The following is an 18,105-nucleotide window of genomic DNA, read 5'->3' as shown; positions in this document are numbered from 1 at the left end:
GGAATAGAATGGTGCCCCTGTTATCCAGGAGGAGGCAGCCAGAGAACTGCTGAGCCAAATGGATGTTCACAGATCTGTGGGCCCAAGTGGGATCCACCACAGGGTGATGAGGGAGCTGGCAGATGAGCTTGTGAAGCCGCTCTCCGTCATTTACCAACAGTCCTGGCTCACTGGTGAGGTTCCGGAGGACCGGAAACTGGCCAATGTGACAGCCATTCACAAAAAGGGTGGGAAGGAGGAACTGGTAATTAGAGGCCAGTTAGCCTGACCTCAGTACCCGGTAAGGTCACGGAGCAGTTTATATTGAGTGTCATCATGCAGCACCTACAGGACGGCCCGGGGATCAGAGCCAGCCAGCACGGGTTTAGGAGGGGCAGGTGTTGTTTGACCAACCTGCCTCTTCTATGAACAGGTGACCTGCGTGGTGGATGTGGGAGAGGCTTTGGATGTTGTCTGTTGGGACTTCAGCAAGGCCTTTGACACTGTCTCCCACAGCACACTCCTGGAAAAGCTGGCAGCCCACGGCTTGGACAGGAGCACTCTTTGCTGGGGAGGCAAAGGCAGAGGGTGGTGGGGAATGGCGCTGCATCCAGCTGGAAGCCGGTCACCAGTGGTCTTCCTCAGGGGTCTGTTCCTCGGGGCTCCTGGACTCAGCCCCAAATCCACCTGATAAAAATCCACCGAAATCCCTGCGGAGCTCTTTGTCTTCCTTCAGTTGTCTTCAAGTCTCCATGGCTTGTGCAGCTGCTTGGAATCAGTTCGGAATTCTCTTAAGGAGGAAGATATCAAAGCGCACCTCGTGATTTTTGGTTTTTTAATTGCAGGAGTATTTTTTTTATTTTTCATTTCATTGAAGAGTTGACTGAAGCGTTCTTTAGGTGATCTTGGTGCTGAATGTCTCCTTAGGAGTTCTGAGCACAGCGAAGAATGAGCCCCTTGCAGGCTGACCCTGTTTGGACAACCTGCTTCTCACCCAACCTCACCACGTGTGACATCACCCACCTTGGACTGCGCTCCCAAAACATAAAAGAAAATTCAGCATTTTTTTATAAAAACAAACTTATGTAAATAATAAAATTAGAAATTTATTTTTCAGTTTTATAATAACATTTTTCTATATTTTATTACCTAATTTTTATATTGACATTAAAAAATCAATATATTTTTAGCAATGAAGAAAGTTATTGGTCATTGGTTCTAAGTAACACACTTCCCTTCATGAATTGATTGACCACTACCGGCTATTGATTTCTTCTTCTTCATGCTGATTTGCTCTATTTTTAGTCCTTTTGTCATCTTCTTTAGCATTTTCTCAGACAGGGTAAAAGGGGCAACTTTGGGGTTCATGGAGACATTTCTGGGGCACATTTGGGGCAGAGAATTTGGAGAGAACTTGAGGGTCTGGAGGACACATTTGGGAAGCGGGTGGACACTTGGAGGGGCACTTAGGGATTCTGTCGGACAATTCGGGGTCCAGGGGGGCACTTGGAGGTCAGGGAGGGGAATCCGGGGCCCTTCGGGGTCCGGGCGGGCACCTGGGGGGCTCTGAGGGGACTCTCTGGGGCGCGGGGGATGATGGGAGTTGTAGGCGCGGGTAGAACAGGGTTGAACGGCGCCGCGGAGCATCACGGGAGGTGGAGGCGCAGCTCCAATGGCTGTCGGCGGGGCGCGGGGCATGATGGGAGATGGAGTCACGGCTGGAGTAGCGCTCCGAGTGCGCCGCGGAGCATGCTGGGAGCTGTAGTCCCGGAAGTGGCTCGAACGCGGCGTCTGGGGCTCCGGGAAGGCGCTTTGGGGACACTTTTGTGTCCGAGCCGCGATTTGAGGTCCTCGGGGGGAACGTGTACGGCTCGGGAGCACTTGCGGGGAGCTTGGGGAGCTGTAACCGAGCTCTCTAGGGCGCGGGGCGGGGCAGGAGTTTTTAGGCGCAGAACCGTGTTACGAGGGGCTCCGAGGCCAGGGGGGATGATTGGAGATGAATTCCCTGAAGTCGCTCTAAGGGGAATCTGTGGGGTCGGAGCGTTCAAGGGATCCGGGGACGCTTTGGGGGCGGGCGAATGGGCGCTGAGGGAACAGTTAGGGATCCTGCAGGGGCTGGGGGACACTTGTTTAGTTCAACGTGGTTTTTTTCTCATGAAACGTACGTATTGTATTTAAAACTTAATATTCCATAGGTATGGGTTCTATAGGCATAGATATCAATTAGCCTAAGTGCAAAACCTAATATTCCATGTAAGAATGATGTTCTCTACTGTTAAAAGCAAAATTAACCAAAGCAAACAAAAAGGAGAGAGTTAACAATTAATGAGAAAGGAACAGAAAAGGTTGTTATGCCACTGTAAACTTTCACTCTGAGTCTACATTTCAAATAATACAGGTGACCCATCTGAAGGAGGATTTCTCCTCAGGGGAAATGTCTTTCTAAAAGTTTCCTTTGTTGCAAGGAGCTGCCTCTGTGCCAGGAGCCCGGCCCAGCTCAGCAGCACAGAAACAGCACAAGGACTTGAATGACCCTCCCGTGGATTTGGTGTTTCCATTCAACTCTGTCCCTGAAAGAGTGTTCCAAAAACTTCTCAAGAACTCAAAGGTAAATTAAAACACTGAAGTTTTTTGCAGTTTTAATGGGACACACAGAGAGACCCAATGGAGAAAGTGTCCCCAGGTTCCATCACTGCAGGCACTGATGACAGGTGGGGACAGACAAGGCAAAGGTGTCTCTGGTGCTGAGCAAACCTGGATGTGTTCCATGAATCCAAAAGGGCAAGGCCTGAGCCCCGGCCCCTGGCAAGGCAGGGATCTGTGGGGCAGGGATCTGTGGGTCAGGGCTCTGTGGGTCAGGGCTCAGCCGTGGGTCAGGGCTCTGTGGGTCCGGGCTCAGCCGTGGGTCACAGATCCGTGGGTCAGGGCTCTGTGGGTCAGGGCTCAGCCGTGGGTCAGGGCTCAGCCGTGGGTCACAGTTCTATGGGTCAGGGCTCTGTGGGTCAGGGCTCTGTGGGTCAGGGCTCTGTGGGTCAGGGCTCAGCCGTGGTCACAGATCCGTGGGTCAGGGCTCTGTGGGTCAGGGCTCTGTGGGTCAGGGCTCAGCCGTGGGTCACAGATCCGTGGGTCAGGGCTCAGCCGTGGGGCTCACCGTGGCAGGGGTTGCTCAGGAGGTCACTCGGGGGGCGCCGGATCCTGTGGGGCGGCTCCAGCGGCTCCTGTGGGGCAGAGACGGGGGCGGGACAATCTGTGGGGCAGGAGCCATCTGTGGGGCGGGGATGGGATCTGTGGGGCGGGGTTTGGGATTCGGGATCTATGGGGCAGAGCGGGGATCCCTCAAAATTCCCACAAAAATCCCCAAATTTCCCAAAAACTCCAAATTTCCCCCCCCAAAAATTCCAATTTTTTTCCTCGAAAAAATTTCCAAAATTTTCCCCCATTTTTCCCAATTTTTTCCCAATTTTTCCCCATTTTCCCCAATTTTTTCCCAATTTTTCCCCATTTTTCCCAATTTTTTCCCAATTTTTCCCCATTTTTCTCAATTTTTCCCAATTTTTTATAATATTCCGAAAGTTTCCCACAGAATCCTCAAAAAATTCCCCCAAAATTCCCCAAAATTTTCCACAAAAATTCCCAAATCTTTCAAATCCCCCCAAATGTTCCCATTTTTTTTCCCAATTTTCCCAAATTTTGGGGGCTTTCCCCCAAATTTTCCCCAAAAATCCCCTTAAAAACGACCCCAAACCATCAAAAAATCCCAAAATTTTCCCGATTTCCCCCCAAAATCACCTAAAAATTCCCCCCAAAATCCCCAAATTCCCAATTTTCACTCCAAATCTCCCAAAATTTCCCCAAAATTCTCCCAGATTTTCCAAATCCTCCATTTTCCCCCCAGAATTCCCCTAAAAACGACTCCAAAAATCCCAAATTTCCCCCAAATTCTCGAATTTTCACCCCAAATTTCGGGTTTTTTCCCCCAAAACTTTCCAACCTCGAGGGCCACCAGTGGGCGCTCTGCAGGGAGAGAATTTGGCGGATTTTGGGAAAATTTGGGGGAATTTTGGAGAGTTTTGAAGGAATTTTGGGAGAATTTTGATGATTTGGGGTCATTTTGGGGCAAATTTGGGGGAATTTTTTGGGAAATTTGGGAGAATTTGGGGGAAAATTTGGGTAATTTGGAAAAAATTGGGGGAATTTTGGGGATTTTGGGAAAATTCAGGGGATTTGGGGGGAAATTTTGGGGGGATTTTGGGAGGAATTTGGGAAAAAATTTGGGACTTTTGGGGGGAAATTTTTTTTTTTTTTCTGGAAATTTCGGGGTTATTTGGGGGAATTTTGGGAAAATTTGGGAATTTTAGGGGGAAATCCGGGGGATTCGGAGGAATTCAAAGAAGGAATGGTGAAATCCTGGGAATTTTTGGACCATTTTGGGTCATATCGGGGGAAATTTTGGGTGATTTGGGAGGGAAATTTTGGGAATTTGGGGGGATTTTTGCAGAAATTTTGGGATTTTTTTTAGATTTTGGTGAAATTTGGGAGAATTTGGAGGATTTTTGAAAAAAATTTTGATAATTTTGGGGAATTTGGGGGGATTTTTGACAAAATTTTGGGAATTTTTTTTGGATTTTGGTAAAATTTGGGGAATTTTTGAGGAAATTTTGGGAATTTTTGTGGGCTGTTTTTGGGGGGAATTTCGGGAGAATTTTGGTCGATTTTGGGGGGATTTGGGGACAATTTTGGGGGAGATATTTGTGGAATTTTGAAGAATTTTGGGGGATTTTTGAAGAAATTTTGGGAATATTTTGTGACTTTTGAGGAAATTTTGGGAATTTTTTTACATTTTGGGGAAATTTGAGGGGAATTTTGGGGATTTTTGGGGAAATTTGGGGCGGATTTTTTGGGGGGGAAATTCGGGACAATTTTGGGGTCATTTGGGGCCTCGGTGTATCCCGTCATGCCCCACGCCGCTTTGCGCCTCGGTGTATCCCGTCATTCCCCGTGGTGCCCCTTTGCGCCTCGGTGTATCCCGTCGTGCCCCGTGCTGCGTTGCGCCTCGGTGTATCCCGTCATGCCCCGCGGTGCCGCTTTGCGCCTCGGTGTATCCCGTCATGCCCTGCGGCGCCACTTTGCGCCTCGGTGTATCCCATCGTGCCCCGCGGTGCCGCTTTGCGCCTCGGTGTATCCCGTCATGCCCCGCGCCGCTTTGCGCCTCGGTGTATCCCGTCATGCCCTGCGGTGCCACTTTGCGCCTCGGTGTATCCCATCATGCCCCGCGCCGAATTACACCTCGGTGTATCCCGTCATGCCCTGCGGCGGCGCTTTGCGCCTCGGTGTATCCCGTCATTCCCTGCAGTGCCACTTTGCGCCTCGGTGTATCCCGTCATGCCCCGCGGTGCCGCTTTGCGCCTCGGTGTATCCCGTCATGCCCTGCGGCACTCTGTGCCTCGGTGTATCCCGTCATTCCCTGCAGTGCCACTTTGCGCCTCGGTGTATCCCGTCATGCCCTGCGCCGCTCTGTGCCTCGGTTTATCTCATCATTCCCCCGGCGCTGCTTTGCTCCTCGGTGTACAATTGACGTCACCCGCATTTATTTCGCCTCTCATTTGCATAAATTTACATAAGGCTGGCGCATCAGTGAGGTGGGTGGGGTCAGAGCCACGCCCAGGCCCCTCCCAGTACAAACCAGCAACTCCCAGTCCCTGTGGTAAGTGATGTCATTCGCGTTTATTTGTGCTCTCATTTACATAAATTTGCATCTCGGCGCGGTGGGCGGGGTCAGAGCCGCGTTGGCCCCTCCCACTCCCTCCCAGTACAACCCAGTAACCCCCAGGCCCCGCCCAGTTTGTCCCGCCCTTGTCGCTCCATATAAGGGAAGGGGGCGTGGCCTGACAAAGGGCGTGGTCGGTTCACCTGTGGGGGGAGGGGCAAAGGTTACACCACGCCCAGAAACCCCAAAACCAGTTTAAACCAGAATAAACCAGTAACCCCCAAACCCACTCCCAGTCCATCCCAGTATAAACCAGTGACCCCAAACCCACTCCCAGTCCATCCCAGTATAAACCAGTGACCCCAAACCCACTCCCAGTCCATCCCAGTATAAACCAGTGACCCCAAACCCACTCCCAGTCCATCCCAGTATAAACCAGTGACCCCAAACCCAGTCCCAGTCCATCCCAGTATAAACCAGTGACCCCCAGTCCCCGTCCCAGTGCCCTCACCTGTCCGTACTGGTTTGAACTGGGATCTCTCGATGCTCGGTGGCCTCCAGGGAGCGGCTCAGGGCCAGGGCCCGGCGCTGGGGGATACTGGGAGTTACTGGTTTATACTGGTTTCTACTGGTTTGTACTGGGTTATACTGGTTTGTACTGGTTTGGGGGTTTTCCTTACTGGTTTGTACTGGGACAGGGTTTAGGGGTCACTGGGATGAAGTGGGATGAACTGGGAAGGGATTTGAGGTGACTGGTTTGTACTGGTTTATACTGGTTTGGGGTTTTTCTTTACTGGTTTGTACTGGGAGGGGGTTTGGGGGTTTTTTGGGATTTTTGGGGAGAATTTTGGGGATTTTGGGGCATCAAAAATCCCAATTTTCAGTCGGAATTTTGGGTGAATTTGGGGGATTTGGGGGCTTTAAAAATCCAAATTTTTAGTGGGAATTTTGGGGTGAATTTTGGGGGTTTTGGGACTTCAAAAATTCCAATTTTTGGGTGAATTTTGGGGATTTTGGGGCTCCTAAAAATTCCAATTTTTAGTGGGAATTTGGGGGTCATTTTTGGGGATTTGGGGCCTCCAAAAATCTCAATTTTAGTGAGAATTTTGGGGGATTTTGGGTGGGAATTTTGGGGTGAATTTGGGTAATTTTGGGGCTTCAAAAATCCCATTTTTCAATCAGAACTTTGGGGTCATTTTTGGGGATTTTGGGGCTCTGAAATCCTGATATTTGGGGCGAATTTTTAGGTCAATTTTTGGGATTTTGGGGCTCTGAAATCCCGATTTTTAATGGGAATTTTTGGGGTCATTTTTGGGGCATTTTGGGTGAATTTTGGGGGATTTTGGGGCTCTAAAAGTTCCAATTTTTAGTGGGAATTTTGGGGTGAATTTAGGGGATTTTGGGTGGAAATTTTGGGGTGAATTTAGGGGATTTTGGGACTTTAAAAATTCCAATTTTTGGGTGAATTTTTGGGATTTTGGGGGCTCTAAAAATCCCAATTTTTAGTGGGAATTTTGGGGTTTTTTGAGGGATTTTAGGTGGGAATTTTGGGGGGAATTTTGGGGATTTTGGGGCTTTAAAAATTTCCACTTTCAGCAGGAAATTTTGGGGTGAATTTTGGGGATTTTTGGGCTCTAAAAAATCTCAATTTTAGTGGGAAATTTGGGTGGGATTTTTGGGGTCATTTTTTGGGATTTTGGGGCTCTGAAATCTCGATTTTTAGTGGGAATTTTTTGGGGTCATTTTTGGGGCATTTTGGGTGAATTGTGGGGGATTTTGGGGCTCTAAAAGTTTCTATTTTCTATTCCTATTCCTATTCCTCTTGGGTCTCACACTGCCGTCTTCGGCTCGTCTGCCGTGCCCTCAGCGCTACAACAGCGCTGCTACCTAGAGCCGCCGCTTTGCCTGACTTAACGTCTGTGCTGCGGCAGTCCCTTGGGGTGTTGGATTAACATTTTCGGCTGCAGCAGTCTCATTGCAGTTTGGGTCTTTTCTGGACGGTAGCAACAGACTCCCTTGCACTCCTGTGCAGGGCTCGTTGCTGTACCTTCTAGACAGATCTGTAATGCATACATGTTGAAGAAACACACTGTCTTCCGTATGAAGTGCCAGGAGTTAAAATGAGTCCGTGAAAGATGGAAACCTTTAGAATTCACTAACTCAGTTTCTCAAAGCATTTGTGACCATGTTGGGCTTTGCGTGGTGACCACGAGCACATGAAAGTGTATAGCAGTTTCAGAACATCATGTATACTTGCCTAATTTTTGTTCTATAGACTGAACCATCCCAATGTGGTGGCTGCCCGCGATGTCCCTGAAGGGATGCAGAAGCTTGCACCAAATGACTTGCCATTGTTGGCCATGGAGTACTGCCAAGGTGGAGACCTCCGCAAGGTGGGGTCCCTAGGATGGTAACCTAGGAATGGATCACCTTCTGATCTGATCCTAGGTTTTCTACTGAAGTTTTCCCTTCAAACCTTTGCTTTCATACCCTGATGTTTCATATTTCTAGTCATGGCATCAACAAGTGTTGGTGGCTTGGTCCTTGGTATTGTGTTCAGCTTTTGAAGACTTAAGTGCTTTGTATTTTTTTAGGTGCAAGTGACACTGTGGGAGTTTGCACACAGAGAATGAGGGCAAGTATAGGGGACGTGCAACAGTATTTGAGTATGGCCAAGACCATTGTAGGGTAGGTGCATCTGTAGGCTGTACCCTTCCTGAAAGTGATGAACTCTTGTCTGTCATAGGAAGAGATAACACATGGTAGTTCTAATCCTAAGGCTTTTCTGACCTTGTCTATAATCTGCCCATAGCTAAAACACAGACCTTAGGCCTCAGATTGGAGTTGATAGTGTCAGGCAAAGAGGGATGGAACAAATAGGAGGATGAAAACGGGATGACAGTGACTTCTTTCATCTTCTTTCCCATGCAATTAAACCAAGGCACAAAGCTGTAATTGCTGCTACCGCAGGTCACAGTCCATAGAGTTTTGTGCTTCTGGAGAATTTAATTGCTGTTGCTGAAACTTCTTGCATCCCTGAGAATTTGTGGAACTCTGGAGTTCACTCGGGATAGAGAAGGGAAAGACTACATTCTGTGTTCCTTACTTGCAGTACCTGAACCAGCTGGAGAATTGCTGTGGCTTGCGGGAAGAAGCTATTCTTATCTTGTTATCTGACATTGGTAAGTGGTGGCAGTACCTTCAGTTGTCTGAACTATGGAAACCCTTTTAGTCCTGAGTCCACTCTCCAAATATACAGTAGTGACCTTAGTGACTCCATTTCAGATTGACCTTTTATGATCTTGATCATCTCCCAAAAGTGTTGGGAGACTGGGGAGGTTCTTGCCTACTGGAAGCTAGCCAGCATTACTACAGTTTACAGGAAGGATGTGAGGGAACATCCAGAGAGAGAACTCAATTTGTGTCCAGAGTTCTATGGTGCTGACTTTACCCCTTACACTCAGTGTTTCATTGTATGTTTGATTGTACAAGGTCTGATGTGAAAGCCATGCTTATTACTAGATAGAGTAGATGAATCCTTACTGAGCTCATGCTAGGTACTGTTACTTAGCTCTAACAACTGGCTTTTTCTGTCTCAGCTTCTGCTCTCAGATACCTTCATGAGAACAGGATCATCCATAGAGACTTGAAGCCAGAGAACATTGTGCTGCAGCAAGGAGAGCAAAGGGTAAGCAGGAAGCAGTCATCTCTACCTGCACAGACAAGTAAACTTACAAGGAACCTGCATGTGCTTCATGCAGTTACATGGTCCCTCTGCAAGAGCACTCAGCCCAGGATAACACCTGTCTCAGGTCACTGTCACATAGTATTCTGTGTGCAGCTGAGGTGAGATGTTGTATTAGACGTCTGTTAACACCTGACATTTTGACTTTCAACTATTAAGGAAAGAAGCAGACTGTCCTGATTGACCAAAGATCGGAAGGAGCTAGAGGCGTAACTGCTAAGTGTGCTCCAACACCTTCAAATTCATTGTGGTTTTAGAAATCTACAGTAGCCTCCCATTTCTGCTTCTATCTCTTCACTGGCACCTTTCCTGCATAGCTTTGAAGAGCCAGACCTTTTCTTTCTGCTGTATGATGTGCTTTTAACAGGACTTCAGTCTGGCATTCTTATTTCCTGTTGTGTGTTTCAGTTAATACACAAAATCATTGACCTTGGTTATGCTAAGGAGTTGGATCAGGGGAGCCTGTGCACATCCTTTGTTGGGACTCTGCAGTACTTGGTAAGAAAGGAATTCAGCTAGAAGAGCAGCTACTGCTTTCTAGTGGGATAGAATTAACTGTTACCAAGCTTTGGGCTGGGATTAGGTGCTTGCACGGTATGGGGTGCGTTTGTGGTGCTGAAGCTAGCAAAGGTGACTGCTTTTTTGCTGACACTGGGTTTTGCTGAGACTGGGTTTTGTGCTACCTGCATCTGTTATAAATAAGCAGGAGTGCCAGTAACCTATGCTACTCACTCCAGGAGGGTCTTAAAGCCCGTGAGAGGCAGCGTTCAGTAATGTCTTTAATTATTTGTACAAATGTTAATGAGATGTTAAGGGACAGAGAAAGCTAAGAGCTTTCTGGCCAAAGCCATCTGGCTTTGTCTCATGCGTGTAAACTGTATCAGGCTCCAGAGCTACTGGAACAGCAGAAGTATAGGGTGACAGTGGATTCCTGGAGCTTTGGCACGCTTGCCTTTGAGTGCATTACAGGCTTCCGACCATTCCTACCCAACTGGCAGCCAGTGCAATGGTGAGTGAACCGTGGCTGGGTGGTAAGTGGGCATGATGTGACTTTCCTGTTTACAGGAAGCAGAAGTGTGGTCCCTTGATTCTGAGGATAATATCCCTATGTTTCTTGCCCTTTTGGAAAGTGACCCCTTTCACAGGGGCTTGACTCACCTGAGCAAGTTCAGCATTCCTGAGACTTGCTCTATGGGATAAGGGCTGACTCCCGCAGGGCAGGTAACAGAAACCAAAGTGGCATCTGTATTATATGTCAAGAGTAGCTTTTAAGAGCCTACTAGCATGCAGGCTGGGAAAGGCGGGCAATTTTTTCACCATTGTACTCGCTCACATTAGGCATGCAAAAGTGCGTCAGAAGAGTGAGCTGGATATTGTTGTTTCAGAAGACTTATCCGGAGAAGTCAAGTTTTCTAGCAGTTTGCCCTGCCCCAACAATCTAAACAGGTGAGTACTAGAAATTGCTGTGCTGAGATAAACTGATTCTTCTGCAAAAGGACCAAGTTTGTGTTGTATGCCTTACTGTGTTAATCTGTGAATACACTGAGTGCGTGACACAGGCAGTACTACTGTCGCTTGTCAGACTTGCGTAGTCTTGGTTTCTGCCTTCTAAACGCTGCGTTTGTGATGGGGAGAGGTGGAGTGCTAGAGGGAGAAGGAGGGGGGCAGTTCTGTCAGTCCTCCCACACAGAACAAGCCGTATCGTTACTGCCACTGCACTTTTACCTTTTCTGATCTCCTGGTTTTTGTTGCTCAGTGTTTTGTCTGGGAGGCTGGAGAAATGGCCGCAACTCATGTTAATGTGGCACCCACGTCAGAGAGGTACAGATCCTACCTATGGACCCAATGGGTGTTTCAAAGCATTGGATGGCATTTTGAACTTGAAGGTAAGCAATATGTCTGTATTAGCCTAAAAAGTTTTCCAGAGAGCAGTTTCCTGAGCCTCTGAATCCTAAACTTAGGAGGAAGAGTGAGGCAGAAACTCATAGAACTGTCTCCTGACCGTTAGTGACAGGTGCTTTCCTCTTGCTTCTTTGAGGACAAATACTCCCTGAGCTTGTTGGGAGTAGTGAAGAGCTTCTGTGCATGCTTGGTTCCGTATTCTGAGAGAGGATTCTACAGGTATTTAACTGCCATGTTTAACTGCCATATTTAACTCTCTTCCACTTGATGGAGGACAAGAACTTTGCCATAATGTTAGGAAGTAGCTGTAAAGTGACTTCTTGATTCTGCCAAGTGCTTTGAACAGTTTCTTGGTGGTCATTTTTTCGGTCCCTCAATCTCTGCTCTAAGATGACCAATGTATCTTCAGCCTTTCTCATGCCATGCTACTCTTCTTGTAGTTGCTTCACGTTTTGAACATGGTTACGGGAACTGTGCACACCTGTGACAGAGGAAGAGACTCTGCAGAGTGTGAAGGCCAGGATTCAGTCAGATACAGGAATTCCAGAACAGGACCAGGAACTACTGCAGGAAGCAGGACTTGAATTGTTTTCTCAGAAGTTGGTCACTAAACATACAGCTGATGGCAAGGTGAGTCTCGGTATTCCCTTTCTTAAGTTTGAGTGAATCAGAAGTCACTGCACTCGCTTTGGGATCAGAGCACTCCCTGCTGTTGTGGCATGCTTTTGTCATGGTAACCTCACAGACCTAACAGCCACTGTAGCGTAGGCAGCCTGTTGCCTTTGGTGCTCTGTGTTTGGTTGAGGAGGACTCTTCTGTTTGTGGTGTTGCCAAGGCTTGCTCTTCCCAAGAAAACCTGGTTGGGTCTTTTGTCTTCTGCAGGTGAATGATACTGCAGCAGCAGACACAGACCTTCTCTTCCTCTTTGATAACAAGAAAGTTTCCTGAGGCTCAGGTGGCCTTGCGTCCTCATCCAGAAAGTGTTGGCTGCATCCGTAAGGACTCCTCTGGCATGAATATGAAGGGCGGGCCGGGGTCAGTGTTGAGAGGGGCGTCTGTGTTTTGTGGTCTGTATCATGCACAAAGAGTAGAGGGAGCTTTTGCGTATTGGGACTGAAGAAGCGGTAAAATGGACTGTCATTCATTCAGTTTATCAGAATAACTAAAAAAGGGAGGTGTTTGATTTTGACATGCTAGGGGAGCTGCACAGGGGTTATCCAGCTCTAGGCTTTGCAGGCAGTAACATGCCCCTCAAAGGAGCAATGTTTTGGTCTGTTTTGTGATAACACAGTATTCCTGCTTCACGCTGATATGTCCATTTCCCTTTCTCCCACCTCCTTTGTTTTCAGTTCAGGATCCAAAGAAGAATCTCCACTTTTTCCAGTTGCGCAAAGTGTGGGGTCAGATCTGGCAGACGATGCGGATGCTGAAAGAGGACTGTAATCGGCTTCAGCAGGGGCAGCGAGCAGCCATGTACGGTGGCCGTTTCTCCACAATACTTATCTCTGTCTTTGTGCGCTGGTGGAAGGGAAGACAGAAATGGGACCCTGTTGGAATGGGGAAGCCCGTGATTGGAGCTGTATGCAATTCATGAAAAGTGGAGAGTTAGCCCTTTGGCACAACTGCATTTGTCCTCACCGCTGTCTCAAGTATCTGTTTTGGATGTAAATGAAAGCCTGGTGGATTTCTACTTTCAGAGGCTAATAGGACCTTCTTGTCCTTGCAGGATGAATCTGTTGCGTTACAATAGTACCCTCTGGAAGACGAAGAATTCTATGGCCTCCCTTTCTCAGCAGCTGAAAGCAAAGCTGGACTTCTTTAAAACAAGCATCCAAATTGACCTGGAAAAGTATAAAGAGCAGATTGAGTTTGGAATTAGTGAGTATAGCATCTGGAAAACGGGTCTTTTCATGACTCTTCTCCTCACAAAAACACCTGCCTCCTTCTCTGTGAACCTGAGAAAGCCAGTCACTCTTCTTTGATTCCTGTAGCTTCTGAGAAGCTGCTGTTTGTCTGGAAAGAGATGGAGCAAGCTGTGGAACTTTGTGGGAGGGTATGTTTCTAAATCTAACTGCTAGTCATAAAGAGGTTTGTTTTTGTTATCTCTCCCCTCCTCCCCCTTTAGCTTCATTGTCCCTGCCTTAAATAGAAGCCCCTTGTATCTGCACTGATGTCAGATTTCACATTGCCTCGGTTTGTGTGGCACAATTTTTGTCCATTATTAGTACTACATGAAGCTCGTTCTGTTGTAAGGCTTAGGGGGAAACGGGAGATCTTGGCGAAGCCCCAGAAACCTCTTGGAATTTCCTTGAATTGAAACGACTCATTTGTCTTTGGCCAAGGCTGCTGTTTGCATCTTGTTGGTTTGTTTAGAATTAAGAATGAGAAAGGAAGAACCAGTGTGAGTGTGTGTGGTAGTGTCTCTAGGTATGAGACTGTTGTGTTGCTTATGTTCTACCCTGCTTTCAGGAAGATGATGTGGAGCAGGTAGTGAAGAGGATGATGGCCCTGCAGACAGACATCGTGGACCTGCAGAGAAGCCCGCTAGGTCGTAAACAAGGAGGAACACTGGAGGATTTGTGAGTTGAACTGCCTTGAGCTTCAGATGCAGGAGTGTTTCTGGCTAAGCTTACTCACTAGAGGACAGTGAAAGGGCTGTTTCTTCCACCCAAATTGTGGGGGACTGGGAGCACTTTAACACTAAAGATGTTTTTTGACTCATCTGTCATTGTTCTGAAATGGCAGACAGGTATAGAAAAGATTTGAGTTCTCAAACTATTTGTTCCATGTTTTGGTTCTTTGGAAATCCTTTTCTTTCCTGCTTTTTTCTTCTAGAGAAGAACATGCCAGAGAGCTGTACTGAAGACTCAGAGAGAAGCCAAGAGGTAAAAGATGCTTTAGCTCGAGGTCAGCTTGCTTTGTGTGTAACTTTGGAGGTGTAGTAACGATCATTGAGAAAACTAGCTGACTTCTAGGCCTGCCCAGACACTAGCAGCACATGGGCTCTCCTGGATTGCCTTTTCTCGAGAGGGAAGTCAGGGAGTCAGTTTCACACTAGGCCAGCCTTCCTTTCTTGGTGCTTTGTGAGCTGTTCTCGAAACTCCTCTGGAGCTCTTCTCAGAGCAGGCTGTTGCCACAAGCAACAACCAACCTTTCTGGGTAGAAAGGATGAAAGACACAACTGTTCCTTTGATCCAGTCCCAACTCTCCTTTTCAAGTTCTTTAAATTTTGAAGAAGGTGGCTAAAATTCAGTGTAATTCATCCCACTCAAACTTGCATATCCTGAACTTTGGCTGTTTCAGGATTAAAGCAGTAGTGGAAATGAGCCGCTAAGAATCTTCTCACTCTGTCCTATAAACCGACCTTTCTGTGTAATATTGGCTCTCATTCCAGATCAGAGGACAGGCGGTGACAGCCAGGAAATAGTACGACTGCTTCTACAGGCAATCCAGACCTTTGAAAAAGAAGTTTGAGTCATTTATGCTCAGCTCAGGTGAGCTTTGCACATTTTATTCAGAGTTGAGAGAAGGTATTTTCTCTTCCAGCAAGAGAAGGTTTAAAACTCATTGCATATGGCTCTTGAGATCTTGCAGTGTTAACAGAAAATCATTAACTTCAGAACTGTTCTCCTACTGCAGTGGCCCATGTGTGATCTGATTAGTTTTTATTTTTTTAATAGTAAAACTGTAGATTGCAAACAGAAGGCATTGGAATTGTTCCCCAGAGTGGAGAAAGTGATGCATCTGATGAGTGAAGATGAGGAAACAGTTGTTAGGCTTCAGGAGAAACGACAGAAAGAACTGTGGAACTTGCTGAAAATTGCTTGTGTAAGTAAATTAAGAACTCCCCTTTAACCTGAGAATATGGTTTGTAGCACAGGCTACTGAAACAATAGTAAATTGAGTGTATCCTATGGTTCTTTTCTTTCTTTTGAATCAGTATGAAAGCCAAGTTCCAGGTTGTCTCATATTCCCGGCTGCTGAAAACTAGTGGGAACAATTGCACTCTGAATATTCTGTGTTTTCTTCAGAGTAAAGTGCGTGGTCCTGTTACTGGCAGTCCAGAGAGCGTGAACACATCCCGTCTTGGTAGCTCAGGTCAACTGCTGCTGCAAGTCCCTTCTGGAACATTCAATTTATCAGAATCTGTAAGAAAAAGGTGAGGCAAAGTCTGGAGTTCTTCGGCTGCTAATGCCACCACTACAAAGCTAGGCTTCCTGCTTTGTGAAATAATGGCCCACAGGGTTTCTCATATTTTACACTTTGTGTTCAGCTTGCATTGTCAGCAGCCTTAGTTTACTTGGTAGTTAAGACTTCCTGGGGCTTTCAGATCTTCCATATGAAAATTGGGTATCATGTATGGCTTCACTTCCCCCAGCCTCAGTAACAAAAGTGGTTTTTTGGTTTTCTTCCTTTAATCTGAGATGGTTGGGCTCACTTGGAAGTACAATGCCAGCAAGAACTGTTGAAGTATTGTCATGTAAGGTCACAGTAGCTGAGCTGTGTCATTGAGACTGCTGCATGCGTAGTTCCGGCTTGCTTAAATGAACTGGGTTACCACTTGGAATGAAAGACCTTGGTTTGTTTCTTTGCCTGTTGCCCCATCCTTAAGTTTATAGGCTACTCAGCTTTTCCTCTAGCAACAGTGGTTCCACCTAATAAGAACCCAGATCCATCTTGGAATACATTTCCTTTCCCCCATTTAGTAAATCAGGGGCTGCCACCAACTTTTCAAGTTGCAGTATGAATTACAAGCCTATGACCTGACTAACTTCAGTGTTCTGCAGCGTATCTGCCAGAAGTATTTCTTGATGACAGAGGCAGCATCTCTTTAAACTGCCACAGAAATTAATAGTGTAATAATTGCCCCTTTCAGTGAGGAGCTGCTGCTGGAATCTCGGAAACTTTGTAGCCAACTAGAAAATGTGATGCGTGACACAATGAAGGATCAAGAGCAGAGTTTCTTGGTAATGTATTCACTCTTCTGTAAATGGACTAAGGAAGTGCCTGGCTTCGAAGTTCTGAATGTGCAACTTTGCCACCACTAACACAGCTAAATGAAATCTGCATTTTACTCATGGCCAAGGGGGAGAGTAGGAGATGCACAGAGATAGGAAGCACCGGTTCCCTCATAATCTGCCGCCTGACTTACTCTGCTTGCCAAAACTGGGAGCCACATGCTGGGAACTTGCTGCGCTAAACAGTAAGGGATGGGGCAAAGCACTTGGCTGTTGTACAAAACTACTGCAAAACTGCACACAAATTTGGGATGAGCAGGTGTCAGGGATCCTTAATTTAACAATGCAGAATATTGAAGAGAGAGTAAAATACTGGAGAGTGCAAATAGGTTGTTTCCTTAACAGCAGTCACGTGGCTCATCATGAAATTGACCAACTTGTTCCCAGTAAATTTTTTATAACTCTTAGCACACTTTACCTTTATTTTAGAAAAAGCTCAACTGTAGCCTGGTGTTGAATTTCATTTATTCTTTCGGCTCTAGACTGGAGCTGGCTGCAGCTTCAGGTAGAAGAAACAAACAATCCAGAACAAACCCAGATGTAGAATCACTCTGGTTGCCTCTGAAGCCATGCTGCTTTGGGAAGCCAACTGTGAAAAGCTGCTGCCTCTGAGAAGGGAATATCAACTGCCTTCTACTGTCACCAGCTGCTTATGTGATACATATGGCTTAGCTTTTAGTATCCACTTCTCAGACACTTTTTCACAAAGATACACTAGGGTATGCCTGTTCTAACTGCTTGGAGAATGTTCTTAATTGTGCCTTAAGACAGCAGATCTCTGTCCTGATACGTCTTCCCTTGGGCATCGCCTGTGGCTGTTTTGCTGCATTTTGGGCTTTCTAATGAACAATGGACAAGGTATACCCAGTCACTGGTAGATGTCACCTTCTAATGAACTGTGAACTTAATTGCTTAACTTTGCTGATTTGCACTTTTTTTCTTTAAGTGTAATGGTTGTACTTACCTAATACTTGTTTCCTGTATGGGAACAAAATTATCTAAAACATGTAAACTTTTGGTTTGCTCTTGTTGATGCGCTCAATAACACTATAATGGAAAAAGCTGCTTTCACTGTGCAGGTGTCTAAAACGTGAGAGGTGTAAGAATGTTAGCCTAGAAACCAAAGAAGGAAATCTTCAGTGTACAGGTATCGTGTAACAAAGCATTTGCAGATTATCTATTAACCATGCTTAAAGTTGCATGAAAAGATGAAAAAAAGACCAAAAACCCCAGCTGGATGGAACCTTGGTGAGAGTCAACACACACCAACCTTGTGTTCTGACTGTGACCAATTTATTTCATTCTGTTCTAACCCCAAATTTCCACTACAACACAGAGACCTCCTTTTATAAAAGGCTGTGAAGTATAGGACATGCAAAATGCAATACAATAATGGGGAGAGGTTGGATTTTCTTTTGGGTTTTTTGGAACAGATTTAAAATACAGGAAACTGAAATGTGGCACAAACATCACAACTTCCATGCATGCCTTCAAGTGTCTTCCTTTGTTGTGCTGGCACACTCTGGTCTTCAGCATTGGGTTAAAGTCATTCTTGGGCAGAGTAGAAAGTTCACACTTCTTCAAATTTCTGAGTAATATTAAGGCTGAAATGCACCGGGTACACTTTTCCTTCATCTTCCAGAGCACCACCAGTTGTTTTACTTAAAGCTGTGTTAGGCTTCCAGCTCAAATCCCAGCTCAATTTTGTGACCTCCAGCACTGAAATTCTTGCCATCAATCAAGCCTGAGAGGGT

General features: G+C 46.5%; 1 pseudogene; it reads left to right on the top strand.

Moving 5' to 3' along the window:
• The first annotated feature begins 7,759 nt into the window (after window positions 1-7,759).
• On the top strand, window positions 7,760-17,254 carry LOC136303526 (inhibitor of nuclear factor kappa-B kinase subunit beta-like; annotated as a pseudogene).
• Window positions 17,255-18,105: the final 851 nt, after the last annotated feature.

Source organism: Chamaea fasciata, unplaced genomic scaffold (genome assembly GCF_029207755.1).
Source record: "Chamaea fasciata isolate MVZ Bird 193981 ecotype frontalis unplaced genomic scaffold, bChaFas1.0.hap1 SCAF_36, whole genome shotgun sequence".
NCBI classification, from domain to species: Eukaryota; Metazoa; Chordata; class Aves; order Passeriformes; family Sylviidae; genus Chamaea; species Chamaea fasciata.
Note: the sequence above shows the minus strand (reverse complement) of the source record. Positions and strands in the feature narration are given on the sequence as shown.